Source organism: Hemitrygon akajei, unplaced genomic scaffold, assembly GCF_048418815.1.
Source record: "Hemitrygon akajei unplaced genomic scaffold, sHemAka1.3 Scf000180, whole genome shotgun sequence".
NCBI lineage: Eukaryota > Metazoa > Chordata > Chondrichthyes > Myliobatiformes > Dasyatidae > Hemitrygon > Hemitrygon akajei.
In genome coordinates this window covers 108,480-122,017 of record NW_027332066.1, presented here as the reverse complement: position 1 = coordinate 122,017, position 13,538 = coordinate 108,480, and the positions used below count along the sequence as shown (strand labels likewise).

Below are 13,538 nucleotides of genomic sequence, written 5' to 3'. Positions count from 1 at the left end.
CCTGCCTCTTTGTGGGTTATGTGGAACAGTCTATGCTCCAAATCTATACTGTCAGCACTCCCCAACTTTTCCACTGCTACATCGACGACTACATTGGCTCTGCTTCCTGCACCCATGCTGAGCTCGTCAATTTCATCAACTTTGCCTCTTAACTTTCACCCAGCCCTCAAATTCACTTGGTCCATCTCGGACACTTCTCTCCCCTTTCCTGATCTCTCGGTCTCCATCTCCGGAGACAGACTATCCACTGAGATCTTCTACAAACCCACTGACTCCCATAACTATCATGACTATACCTCTTCCTACCCTGCCCAAAGCAAAAATGCCATTCCCTATTCCCAGTTACTCTGTCTCCACTGCATCTGCTCCCAGGATGAGGCTTTCCATTCCAGGACTTCTCAAATGTCCTCTTTCTTTCAGGATCGTGGTTTCCCTTCTGGCGTCATCAAAGATGCCCTCACCCGCATATCCAATTCCCGCACTTCAGCCCTCAACCCATCCTCCCGTCACCACAACAGGGACAGGGTCCCCCTTGTCCTCACCTACCACCCACCTGCCTCCGGATCCAACACATTATCCTCCGCAACTTCTGCCACCTTCAACAGGACCCCACCACCCAGCACATCTTTCCCTCCCTGCCCCTTTCAGCTTTTCGCAGGGATCGTTCCCTCCGTGATTACCTGGTCCACACGTCCCTCCCCGCAGAATTCCCACCCGGCAGTTATCCCTGTAAGCGCAAATGCTACACCTGTCCCCACACCTCCCCCCTTACCACCATTCCGGGGCTCCAGGCAGTCCTTCCAGGTGAGGCAACACTTTACCTGCGAGTCTGCTGGAGTTGTCTATTGCATCCGGTGCTCCTGGTGCGGCCTCCTCTACATTGGCGAGACCCGACACAGATTGGGGGACCGCTTCATCGAGCACCTCTGCTCCGTCCGTCACAATAGACAGGACCTCCCGGTTGCCACCCACTTCAACTTGGCCTCTCATTCCCATCTAGATACGTCCATACATGGCCTCCTCTACTGCCATGATGAGACCAAACTCAGGTTGGAGGAGCAACACCTCATCTACCGTCTGGGTAGCCTCCAGCCTGGTGGTATGAACACTGGATTCTCCAATTTCCGGTAATTCCCTCCCCCTCCCCCTATCCCAGGTCCCTCTCTGCCCCTCTCCCCTTTCAACTTTCTGCTCCTTTATCTCTACAGTTCTTCCCTGCTTATCCCCTCCCCCCTTTATCTTTCCTCTGATTGGTTCTCCACCTGGCGCCTCTAGCCCTTCCCCCTCCCCTATCTCTATTACTGGGCTAAGGCCCTCTCTTCCTCCCCATTCCTGATGAAGGGTCTCGGCCCGAAACATTGGCTACTCTTTTCTCACGGACGCTGAGTTCTTCCAGCGTATTCTCTATCAAAATATATTGTGTACGTATTCTCTATCAAAATGTTTGTCAGGGTTCTGATGAAAATCGCCTGATGTTTCTCAACACAAGTAGAACTTTATAAACAGCAAAGGTAAACTTGCATAGTTTTAACATTACCTTTCAGTAAGCATATATCACCACCATTTCTTCGGCCCCTTTAAAGCCACCTGAAGACCGACCAGCTCTGTCTAATGGAGACTCAGGTGCTGCCCTCTGGATATTTGATCACAGGTCTCTGTAAAGGATTGGCTTAAGCTGTCTCGGCGAGGAAGAGCAAACACTGTCATCTGGTTTAAGGGTCAATTTGCTTCTTTCCTTTTTTTTGCCCACTCAGAAAGTGGGGATGGCAGCATAATGGAATACACTTCTTGCGGGATGTGAGAATTCAAGATCTCCAGTGTTTTTGCTGACTACATCTGCAAGAAGTTCATCCAGCTGTAGCTTCTTCGAGAGAGAGCATTGAGAAACTGGAGCAGGAGCTGGATGAACTCTGGAATATCTGTGAATCTGAGGATTTGATTGACAGGAAACACAGGGGGTAGGTGCAGGACAAAGTTGTTTCACCGTTGGGGGTAAACAGACAGGCAGCCAGTGCAGGGTATCCCTGTCCCCGTTCCTCTCAATAGCATGTATACTAATTTGGATACTGTTGGGGGGGTAATTTAGCAAAGGTAATCTGCAGAAGAGAAGATGGGAGGGCAGGGAAGCAGTAGTGACAGGGGATTCATCGGAAGTAGAAAAGACAGGAGATTCTGTAGGCAAGAACAGCATCCCCGAATGGCAGGTTGCCTCACAGCTGCCAAGGTCAGGGATATCTTTGATCGATTCCGTAACATTCTTAATTGTGAGGTCTATTTCAGCACTGATGACTTAAGTAAGAAGGGTGACAAGGTACTGCAAAGTGAGCTTATGGAGTTGAGTGAAACATTGAAACATAGAAAACCTACAGCACAAAACAGACACTTCGGCTCATGATGCTTTGCCGAACATGTTCTTACTTAGAAATTACAAAAGATTACACATAACCTTCTATTTTTATAAGTTCCATGTACCTATCCATGAGTTTCTTAAAAGACCCTATCGTATTCGCCTCCATCACTGTCGCTGCCAGCTCATTCCATGCGCTCTCAACTCTGTGTAAAAAAAGCCTTACCCTGACAACTTCTCTGTCCCCACTTCCAGCACCTTAAATCTGTGCCCTCTTGTGTTAGTCATTTCAGCCCTGGGGTAAAAAGCCTCCTACTATCCACACGATCATTGCCTCTCGTCATCTTGTACAACTCTATCAGGTCACCTCTCATCCTCCAGCACTCCACAGAGAAAATGCTGAGTTCACTCAAACTATTCTCATAAGACATGATCCCCAATCCTTGTAAATTTCCCCTGTACCTTTTCTATGGTTTCCACATCCTTCCAGTAGTGAGGTGATCAGAACCGAGCACAGTATTCCAAGTGGGGTCTGACCAGGGTCCTACTCATCTGTAACTTTACACTTGGCTCTTAAACTCAATCGCACAGTTGATGAAGGCCAATGCACCGTATGTCTTTTGAACCACAGAGTCAACCTGCGCAGCAGCTTTGAACGTACTACAGACTAGGACATCAAGATCCCTCTGATCCTTCACACTGCCAAAAGTCTTATCATGAATAATATATTCTGCCATCATATTTGACCTTGCAAAGTGAGCCACTTCACGCTTATCTGGGTTGAACTCCATCTGCCACTTCTCAGCCCAGTTTTGCATCCTATCAATGTCCTGCTGTAACCTCTGACAGCTCTGCACACTATCCACAACACCAACAACCTTTGTGTCACCAGCAAATTTACTAACCCATCCCTCACAATTTGTGCATACAAGTTCCTGCATGATACTCTCATATTTTCCCTTATCCAATTCAACGCTTTCCTAAATTCTTTGTTCCTACTCCACTCCAATGATATGGCAAAGCAGATAGAATTATGATCACTATCTCCAAACTGCTCTCTCACTGAGAGACCTGACATCTGACCAGGTTCATTTCCCAATACCAGATCAAATACAGCCTCTCACTTTGTAGGCATATCTACACAGTGTGTCAGGAAACCTTCCTGAACATGCCTAACAAACTCCACCCCATCTAAACCCCTTGCTCCAGGGAGATGCCAATCAATATTAGGGGAATTAATATCTCCCACCACAACAATCCTTTTGTTATTACACCTATCCAGAATCTGTATCCCTATTTGGATCCTCGATGTCCCTGTTACTATTGGGCAGTCTATAAAAAAACACCTAGTAGAGTTATTGACCCTTTTCTGTTCCTAACCTCCACCCACAGAGGCTCCGTAGACAATTCTTCTATGAGATCCTCCTTTTCTGCAGCCGTAACACTATCTCTGATCAACAGTGCCATGTCCCCACCTCTTTTCCCTCCCTCCCTCACTGTCCTCCACAGAAACTTGGATGCTTAGAATGCCAGGCATTAGATGTTTCAGAATGGCCTCAACATAATAGATCCAAGTAGTGATAAATGCTCTAAGCTCATCCACTTTGTTAATAATACTCCATGCATTACAATAGACTCATCTCAAACCATCGGTCTGAGTGCGTTCCTTCGCTGTCGCCTGCCTGTCTTCTCTCTCTTACTGTCTACAAGTTTACTCTATTTGTGAGCCAACCACCTCTTCCTCCATCTCTTCAGTTCGGTTACCACCCCCAGGAAATCTAGTTTAAGTTCTCCAAAATTGCCTTCGCAAACATCCACGCCAAGATATTGGTCCCCCTCGGATTCAAGTTTGACTCGTCCTTTTTTTGTACAGGGCATACCTGCCCAAAAGAGGTCCCAAAGATCCAGAAATCTGAATTCCTGCCCCCTTCGCCAATCCCTCAGCCATGCATTTATCCTCCACCTCATTCTATTCCTATACTCCCTGTCACGTAACTCAGGCAGTAATCCAGAGATTACTAACTTTGAGGTCTTGCTTCTCAACTTCCTTCCTGTAGTTTGTTTTCAGGACCTCCTCTCTTTTCCTAGCTATGTCGTTGGTACCACAACCTCTGGCTGTTCTCCTTCCCACTTCAGGTTATCGTGGACGCGATCAGAAACATCTCAGACCCTGGCACCCGAGGGGCAAACTACCAACCGTGTTTCTTTCCTGCATCCACAGAATCGCTTGTCTGACTCCCCTAGCTATAGAGTCCCCTATCACTGCTGCTATCCTCTTCCTTTCCTTGCTCTTCTGAACCACGGGGTTAGACTCTGTGCTAGAGGTGCAGCCACTGTTGCTTCCCCCAGGTAGACCTTCCTCCCCAACAGTACTCAAACAGTTGTACTCATTGTTAAGAGGAACAGCTAAAGGGGTACTCTCTGTATCTGACTCTTGCTCTTCCCTCTCTGGATAGTTACCCACTTATCTGTCTCCTGTGGCCCTGTTGTGACTACTTGCCTATAGCTCCTATCTATTACCTCCTCACTCTCCCTGAGCAGATGAATGTCATTGAGCTGCAAATCCAGTTCCCTAACGCGGTCCCTAAGGAGCTGCAACCCAACGCACCTGGCATCGCTGTGGCTTTCCGGGAGGCTGGGAGTCTCCAGGACTTCCCACATCTGACACCCAGTACAGAACACCAGACCTCACACACACACTTCCTGTCTCTAATCACACAGGCAACCTACCTCACCTCCACCCGCTATCGCCTGAGACCTGTTGAGCCAAAGCACTCCTACTCTGTCTCTGTCTACTCATTTGCCACTCCTCTGATGCCCGCTCTATAAAGACGTCTCCGTTTAAACTGATGTCCACGTGCTTGTGCAGTTGTGCCTCAATCAAACCACTGAAGAAATAACCATCTCCTTTTAAACTCTTTTCTCTCTCTTACTCAGCTGCAGTTTCCTCCCTCTATTTTTGTGCTTGCGGGTCCAGGCATAAAATCGGTAACAGCCATTTTCTTTACGCTTATACATTTCGTGCAATACCGTGGTTACTTTATTAGATATCCAGCTACTTTTTAAATGATATCTAACTATCCAGACATGTCATCCCCTCTGGTGTTCCAGATTCCAATAACCCACTCTGTAAAAAATTTCATCCCTCCGGTCCCCTCTAAACATCTTCCCCATTATCAGGGATTCACAATATTTCTTATGACATCCACCCCTACCATTAACCATGGACCGTAGGTTGGGAACCTCTGCTCTAAATCTATGTTGCTTGATTCTATCACTGTGTCCAAATTGGCCAAGTCCACTCATCCTGCGATGATCACCTGACTGCAGCTTACACTACAGGAGATTTCAGTTGTAGCCCTGGTTGAGAAACAGGCTACTGTATCAGCATCTCCCCCACGTGTACTCTCCTGTACAGACTATTCCATTCACCCAGCTTTCGTTAGACTTCCCAAATCTAAATTGATACTCTGATCTCCCATTGCCTCGCCGTACACAGGTCACATGTCATCTCGTCCCTGGCATTCCAACTTTCGGCGTCATAATTCGTCACATTCCTCGGGATCCCACCAAACAACTTGTCGCTTGCTGTCCAATCCCTCAGGACCTCACCTTCCACAGATCTTGTTCTACCCCATCATGGACTGACTTCCTCAGGTCAAGCACTTTACATAACGTTATTTATGATATGGTTAGGAGAGACAGAGTGGAATGCACAGTGAGTGCAGAGAACACAATAATAATAATAATCATCATCATCATCATCATCATTAAGCTTTAGATACTATTGAGGAAGAAAACCTACCAGAGGGAGCTACTGTGACCAGGTGTATGGCACTGCATCTGGTGATGTGTACTTCTCTTAGCTGTTGTGTATACAACAACTTCCTTTCAGCCTGATCCACCTTCCAGATTTGAAAGAGCAGAGCCTTGAGCCACTTTTCTCTAAATCAACATCAGGGGATGCATAAAGAGTTACTTTTTAAAATCAAGATACTGATCAACATTTAAGGCATAACTTTGCGGAAGTTGATCTGATTCCGGGAGCGACCAATCTGCAACAGGCAGAGCATCATAAGAGCTTCCTTTCAGTGAGGCCCGCGTTGAAGACTTAATAGCAATGTTTCGCGGCAGTTTTCTCTGAGTTGGACAATCGACATCGAGTGTGCTTAAAAAGATTTAGCTCTCAATCAGGACAGTGATCGAGATTTTAAAGGAAGAACTGATCAGCAGTTTCACCGAGTTGAGGAGCGACGAATCAGCAAAAAGTATTAATTAGAAATGGGCAATAAAATAGCACAGGTACAAACGTGACATCCATTCTTCGAGCAGCCGGTCTTCAGAGTGGCTGTGGTGAGATCAGGTTCCGGTGAGGTAAATTGTACTGTAAATTACACTCTCTTCTTATTTGTTCATTCCTCACCTATCCGTGCATTGTGTAGTGAGAATGGCTCTGGAGGAATTGTTATGCACTGCATGTGGGAGGTCTGGAAGACTTCCAGTCTCCCAGATAAACACATATGCATCATGTGCACCAAACTGCAGCTTCAGAGAGAACTTTTTAAAGAACCGGAGCTGCAGCTTGATGACCTTCGACATACAGGAGAACGAGGAGGTGATGGACAGGAGCTCCAGGTAGGTAGAGTCAGACTCACAGAAAGATAATAGATGAGCGGCTACATAAAAGGTGGTCAATGCCATTAGGCTTTACAATTCAACCGCCAGGACTTAAGAACTTTTTAAAAGCTATTATTAATGCTTTTTGAGATAGTGATTTAGATGCATATCATATTATTACTGAGTTAAGTATTGTATGTAATTAGTTTTTGCTACAACAAGTGTATGGGACATTGGAAAAAATGTTGAATTTCCCCATGGGGATGAATAAAGTATCTATCTATCTATCTATCTATCATCAAAATCGAATTCGATGAATGCAGAACAAAAGGAATTTTACTTTAATGCGCACAGCATAGCAAAATTAGGTCGATAAACTTGTAGCGCTGTTACGGACTGGCAGGTAAGATGTTGCAGGCTTCACTGAATCATGGGTGAAAGAAAATGATAGCTTAATGTCCAAGGATGTATACTGTACCAAATAGATAAGCAGGAAGGCAGAGGGGATGGCGTGGTTCTTCTGGTAAAAATGAAACTGAATTATAAGTAGATGTGTTGAAACACTGTGGGGAGAGCAAAGAAACCGCAAGGGTAAAAACACCCTGATGTGAGTTATATACAGACCCAAAACAAAAACGAGGATGTGGTCTACAACGTTCAACAAGAGAAAGAAAATGCATGTCAAAGCACAATGTTAATTACCGTGGGGAGTTTTAATATGCAGGTAGACTGAGAAAATTGCGTTAGTGCGAGATTCTACCCATAACGATAGGCCATGTCCAATCTGTATCTCCCTGACTTGTCTAAACTGCTCTTACATGTGGAGCAGCATCCCGAAGGCGGGATTACTCCAGTAAATCTTCTCTGTCTGCACGAACACAACAGGTGGAATGGCAGCTTCCTATGTCCTAGAATTATGTAAAATAATTATCCATCAGGTGAAGATTGGTTCCACTTTCGGGCTCAGTGAGTTTAGACCCGGCATCATCACCTTACCCACTGCTAGCATCAGGGGCTGAGCGGCGGCTCATCTCAGGCGGTTCCGTGTGACAGTCCCACAACCCGGACCGACCCTGTCCAGATTCTGTCCAGGAAGCGGAGTGAGGCCGCAGTTCGGGAAAGTGAATGGGACTCACGGTCCAATATCAGATTTCCCTGCTCGGGATCGGTCTCAATACACACCGATGAGAACATGATGTATTTGCTCTGCAGGCAGTAATCCGACTGCTGGCTCCCACCGCCCAACCGTTACGACACAGAAAGGAATATAAAGACACCGCCCATCCCGGGCCCAATCATGCGCAGTGCAGTTGCCTAGACGACACAACAGTGGGTGGGGCCCTGGAAACAAACCCGCAGAAGCTGCAGTTCTGCAGTAAATGGGAACACGTGACGTGACATGAGGTGCAGCATCTGTCAAAAAAGTACAGTCAACGTTACGGGACAAGCTCCTGCCGAAGAGGCTCGTCACGAAAGGTTGACTGTACTTATTTCGTAGGAAGTGCCTGGCCTGCTGAGTTCCTCCAGGATTTTGTGTGTGTTGCTTATAAATATGCAATTTTGTGTCATTATCAATATATACATATACGTTTTGTGTCAACAGCAGACTTGGAAATGTTGAATTTTGTCCCTCAGCCAAATTGTTGACACAGGTTGTTTGGGAACACTTGGGCTCCAAGCTCCCATTGTGACATTCTGCAGCCCCAAGAAGGGTCTGGTTATTTCTTGTCTTTAATCACACGGACAACAGGAACAGGAGCCGATCACTCAGCCATTCCAGCCCGTCCTGTCTTTCAATGACCCCGGGCAATATATATATTTGCACCACCCCCACCTCCAAACATCACTCCAATCCCCATTTTCACCAGACCATTGGCCCCAGACTCCAAATCTAAATTGATAATCTGACCTCAATTTGCCTCATCCTACACAGGTCATCTCACCTATGGCATCAAAACATCCAGTTATTTAGTCGCTATAAATAGCCCCGAGAATACGTAATGATTAAATCTGTGCTCTGCAGGGTGGATCAGAAGAAATGATTAAGGAATCATATCTGGGAGGTCTCAAGATGGCGCTTATGGAGTGAAGTGGTTTTAGGCTTTGCTCCAAACCTTTTACTTTTTTTTAACCTACAAACACCCCCTAATTGATCTTTTTATACCTATTCTAAGGGGGTTTAAACATATGAAATTTTTTTCAACTGTTTGAATCATTTTCAACTTGCTGAAATGTCTAAAGCAAAGGAATAGAAACAGACGAAAGAACTGGTAACTTTCGAAGCAATTGCGAATCTTATGGATGACAGACTTGGAAAACTGGAGAGTAAATTAACCCTAAAGCTTTCTACGTTCGATGAAATTTTATAGACATTTGACGCAAAACTTCAAGCACTTACACTGGAGTCACAAAAACAACAAGCAAGTATTTTAGTTCTTGAAGAAGCCGCTCGCCAGAGAGATCGTATAATTGAAACTTTGCAACAACAGCAAACTAAGACTTCTCAACAGATGGATCGTTATAAATTTAAAATTACTGATCTTGAAAACCGCTCTCGAAGACAAAATCTTCGGTTAATCGGGATTCCGGAAAAAATTTGAGAATGGCGATCTCACTGTTTTTTTCTCCAAATTTTTAATGGATGTCTTTGGCTCAGAAGTACTGGATTCCCCTCTAATAATTGACCGTGCACATCGCATTTCTCGTTTTCATTCAGATTCAAGTTTGAAACCACGACAAGTAATTCTCCGGATCCGTTACCCTCATACCAAAGAGCGTTTGATTCGGGCTGCATGGAAAAAGGGTATGATCAGCTTCCAAGATTTTAAATTCCGTATTCTGGAAGATTACAGTCCTGAAGTTTTAAGGGCAAGAGTGGCTTTTAAATTGGTAATGTCGGAAATTCATCAGAAAGGCTACAAGCAAGCGCTGTTATTTCCAGCACATATGAGAGTTACTCTCGAAGACGGAACTTATCGGCTGTTCAAATCTCCAGCGGATGCTCAAAGATTTCTGGAAGAATAACATTTTATCGGGTTGACTAATGTAATAATTATATAAAATCATCTTTTATAAAATGATGGTTTTTTTAATGTATGACTTACATGTATTTTTTATACATGGTAAAAGTTCGTTTTTGGTTTATTCTGAGTTTGTTTTTTTTATATTATTAATCTGTTAGTTTTGAAAGTAATTTATTAGGGTTTTCTTTTAAGTTCGTACACACTTTTTTATATTTTTAATGTTTAAGTATTAAGATTTTTTAAAAAATAAAATGTCATTTCTTCTTCCCGAAAGGCTTTAGTGCTTGGAATGTCACATCCATTTTGATGTGTTTGAATAAGTTTTAAACTTTCTTTTAAAACAATAATTCAGTATTATTCATTTATGGGTTTTATCATTTTTTTTAAAAAAATCCTTTTGTTTTATATATATAATACTAATTTTATATTTTAATTTTTATCATACCAACCCTTTCTTATAATATGGGTGGTTTGTATCTTTTATTCAAATTTTTTTTTGTTTGAGTTGCCGTCTTGAGACATGGGGGTAATTTTAGTGTTAGATTGCATGCTTGCCTCTTTTTGGCTTTTTTCCTGGGGTTTTGAGGGTGGAGGGAGGGGGATTTTTCTTTTTTCTTTTCTTTTTGCTTGCTTTATGCTTAGTTTTACTTCAAGGGCTCATATGAAACTACAAAAATGGTTGCAGTGTTGTGACTTCCGGTTCCTCCTTGAACTTACTTCCCTCTTCCGGATTCATGAGTACATCTTTTTTTTAACCTTATGTGTTAATGGTAATAAATATGTAAATATGGATAGGGTTATTAATTTTGTTTCTTGGAATACTAATGGTTTAAATCATCCGATCAAACGGAAAAAAATATTCAAAAGTATTCCATAGAATGAATGCTAATGTTATCTTTGTACAAGAGACTCATGTAAGGAAGGTGGATAGTCAATGCTTTTTTAGGTTTTGGAAAGACCAACAATATCACTCGAATTCTCAAGCCAAAGTAAGAGGCGTTTCCATTTTTATAGATTCTTCAACCTCCTTTATACATCATGAAACAATTTCAGATCCACAAGGTAGATTTTTGCTTATTACTGGTCTACTTTTTAATCAAAAAGTAGTTTTAGTTAATGTTTATGCTCCAAATACTGATTGTCCTGAATTTTTTAAGTGTCTATTTACATCCTTTCCCAATTTGAATCAGTACAGACTGATAATGGGTGGGGATTTTAACTGTTGTTTAAACCCTTCGATAGATAGATCCAAGCCCACGCAAGTTCTTCCGAATAAATCGGCCTCTCTTATCAACTCCTTTATGACTGATTCAGCAATTTGCGAAATTTGGCATTTTTTACACCCCAATGACAAAGAGTTTTCATACTTTTCTCATGTTTATCATAATTATTCAAGAATTGATTACTTTTTCATTGATCACCGTTTACTTACAGATGTTATCGATTGTAAATATGACTCTATTACCATTTCTGATCATGCACCTTTGAAGTTATCTATTAAGATAATGGATTCATCTATTAATGCTAAATCTTGGAGATTCAACTCTATTTTATTGCAGGACTTAGACTTTGTTAATTTTATTAAACAACAAATTGATTTGTTTTTCTCAACAAATTCTACAGCAGAGATCTCTAGTGGAATTTTATGGGACACTTTTAAAGCATTTATTTGTGGACAGATTATTTCATACTCTGCTGGAGTTAGGAAACAAACTAATTCTAAAATATTAACATTGGTTGATAAAATCAAAGCAATTGATAAGATTTATTCAGTGACTCCCAGCAAAGAACTTTATAAAGAAAGAGTGGAACTTCAAATGGAGCATAGTTTGTTATTATCCTCTTCGATTGAAAATCAGTTAATTAAATCTAGAACCCAGTTTTATGTATATAGAGATAAGTCTGGTAAATTATTGGCTAATCAATTGAAAACTGCTTTGGTTAAACGACAGATTACTAGGATTCATAAACAAGATGGCACTCTGACGATTGACCATAAAGAGATAAATAAAGCCTTTCAAGATTTTTATAATTCCTTATATCAATCAGAATTTGCTGAGGATTCTTCTATAATAGATGAATTTTTAAGGAAATTGAATATTGCAAAATTAACAGTAGAGAATAGTGTATTCTTAGATACACCTATCATGGAAACTGAAATAAAAAAGGTTATTTTTTCAATGAATTCCGGTAAAGCTTCTGGTCCAGATGGTTATTCTGCAGAATTTTTAAAATCTTTTTCCTCTATACTTTCTCCTTGACTTTGTAAGATTTTTAAAGATGCGTTAATTATAGGCAAATTACCACAATCTTTTTATGAAGCTTCTATTTCTTTAATCCTTAAAAAAGATAAAGACCCTATTGAATGTGCATCCTACCGGCCTATATCCTTGCTGAATACGGATTTTAAGATTTGTAGTAAAATTTTGGCTACTAGATTAGAGAATATATTACCTCGAATCATTTCTGAAGATCAGACTGGATCTATTAAAAATCGCTATTCATCTTTTAACATTAGAAAATTAATTAATATTATTTACACTCCTTCACCCAAAACACCAGAATGTGTCATTTCTTTAGATGCTGAAAAAGCATTTGATAGTTGAATGGCCATATTTATTTAATATGATGCAGCATTTTAATTTTTGTTCAAAATTTATATCATGGATTAAATTAATATACTATAAACCCTTGGCTTCGGTTTTTACCAATAATCAAAGACCTCCTTTTTTCAGTTATTCCGTGGCACAAGGCAAGGTTGTCCTTTAAGTCCTTTACTATTTGACATCGCTTTGGAACCTTTGGCTATAGCCATTCGTGAATCACCTAATATTTTGGGTATTACTCGTGGGGAGGGGATGTATAAGTTATCATTATATGCTGATGATTTGTTACTATACATATCCGACCCTGAAAGATCTATTCCTGCTATTTTGTCCTTGCTTGCTCAGTTTAGTAACTTTTCTGGTTATAAGTTGAATTTTAATAAGAGTGAATTAAATCCATTAAATATGCAAGTTCCAATTTATAAACATTTACCATTTAAAGTTGTTACAGATTATTTTACTTATCTAGGTATTAAAATTACTAAAAAACATAAAGATTTATTTAAAGTTAACTTTTTACCCTTAATTGACCAAATTAAGCAACTTGCTATCAGGTGGTCTCCACTATCCTTGTCATTGGTTGGTAGAATTAATGCTATTAAGATGATGGTATTACCCAAATTCTTATATTTATTTCAAGCATTACCAATTTTTATTCCTAAATCTTTTTTTGATATTATTGACTCCAAAATATCTTATCTGTGGCAGAAAAAAAATCCTAGACTAGGCAAAAAATATTTACAGAAGCCTAAAAAGGAGGGTGGGTTGGCTTTGCCAAACTTAAGATTTTACTATTGGGCAGTTAATATATGATATTTAATATTTTGGACACAAGAATTGACTACAGCTGCTTGCCCACAATGGGTAAATTTGGAATGTAAATCTGGACAAGACTTTTCATTGTTTTCAATCTTAGGATCTTCGCTTGCTTTTTCTTTATCTAAG

At 41.4% G+C, this 13,538-nt stretch overlaps 1 protein-coding gene across 5 annotated transcripts in view; it reads right to left on the bottom strand.

The window, feature by feature from the left end:
- Nucleotides 1–13,538, bottom strand: part of LOC140724261 (NACHT, LRR and PYD domains-containing protein 3-like) — a 70,166-nt gene that overhangs the window by 42,128 nt on the left and 14,500 nt on the right. The window lies entirely within an intron of this gene.